This window comes from Vigna angularis, chromosome 6 (genome assembly GCF_016808095.1).
Source record: "Vigna angularis cultivar LongXiaoDou No.4 chromosome 6, ASM1680809v1, whole genome shotgun sequence".
Taxonomy (NCBI): Eukaryota; Viridiplantae; Streptophyta; class Magnoliopsida; order Fabales; family Fabaceae; genus Vigna; species Vigna angularis.
Window position 1 is genome coordinate 22,468,527 of NC_068975.1, and position 1,499 is coordinate 22,470,025.

At 28.8% G+C, this 1,499-nt stretch overlaps 1 long non-coding RNA gene across 1 annotated transcript; it reads left to right on the forward strand.

Annotated features, from left to right (window-relative positions):
- Window positions 1–673: 673 nt before the first annotated feature.
- LOC108342722 (uncharacterized) lies at window positions 674–1,063 on the forward strand. Its single transcript, XR_001833419.1, has 2 exons — window positions 674–774; window positions 855–1,063. It is a non-coding gene; the product is annotated as an uncharacterized LOC108342722 (long non-coding RNA).
- The last annotated feature ends 436 nt before the right edge of the window (window positions 1,064–1,499 follow it).

Below are 1,499 nucleotides of genomic sequence, written 5' to 3' on the forward strand. Positions count from 1 at the left end.
TCTAGTGGAAGGGACACATGGATGAATCGAACATACACCGAAATGAGAGGGATCTAGAGACTGTATAGGTATGAGACTATACAGTTAAAGGATAGCTTAAAGGGATTGATTTGGTTACTCATATCACCAAAATGCATTCGTTTTTTGGTAGCCTAACCCAACGCACACAAACTTTAGTGCAATAACACGAAACGGCTCTACAACAATTAGAAGCGGTTAGGCTAAATTCTGAAGTCAGTCAAAGAGAACATGTGAAAGTCTTAAGGCAACTAGGTTAGCATATTTTTTATGCGAAAAATATGGACGTGTATTTTTCAAACCGAATTGATTTTTCAGTTAAATTTGCAATAAGGTGTGCCTCACCGTACACAAGTGTCAAATTTTATCTTAAAATTTTTTTCAATCCAACTTGCTACTTTTGGATCAGTTCTTCAAAAATTGAATTTTCACATGAAATTACTTATATAAATAAAACGCTGAATGTGGTACCTAGTAATAAAAACAAAGAGTTCAAATCTCAACTTCAACTTTAAATATATCTTTGTCTCTTATAATTTAATGCACTTGATTAATATTATTCTTACCATTATTGTAACTATTGTTATCATTATTATTTTATTATTATTATGATTATAAATAATACCTAAGAGACACATCTCTGAAACTTGAAAAATTATTCTAAAAAACCCTTTAAACAGAGAGAAACAGCAATGGCAAAAACTCCAGTATTGTTTCCATGCTTGATGGTTTTATGTCTCGTAATATTTGCAACAGGTAAATTTCATTCTCTTCTTTTATACATTTTTCTATATTTCTTTAACCAATCATTTGACCAAGATCAACAAATTTGATAGGGTTTGTGAATGGTTGTAACTACCCCTGCCATGACCCAAGTGCTTGTGTTAAAATGCCCTGTGAAGTTCCTAATTGCATAAAGCGATGCCACAGCCAGTGCTGCGTTTGCCAGTGTCTTGGAAATGAGAAACCTGAAATAAATATGTAACAATTCCACGCCTTTGTTGTGGAATTTATGAGTAATAACATGTTCATTCTTCTTCATCAATTGCATTTCATATACCTCTTTCTCAAATTCCATCAAACTAAAACTAATATATCTCTCAACAATTTCATATTTCTTTACTTATTAATAGTAATAATAATGATAAATATGTTACTTAAAACTTTTTTTTTCTACATATATTAATTTTATTGGTTATTAGCGGAAATACATGAGCTTTTTGTGTAAGTATATTCACTTTGTTTATCATGATAAAAATAAATAAAAAAATTATCATATGATTTTTACATTATAAATAATTAATTGAATCTAAAAAATATATTGATAGAACACTTATAAAAGTAAATTAAAAAAAATCTTTACAAATTTAAAACATAAAATAATAAAATAAAATATATTAATAAAAGGTAAAATGGACGTAGAACTGTGTATCCCAAACCAGCAAATCAGTGGTTATGACACTGAATATCTTTATAGATAA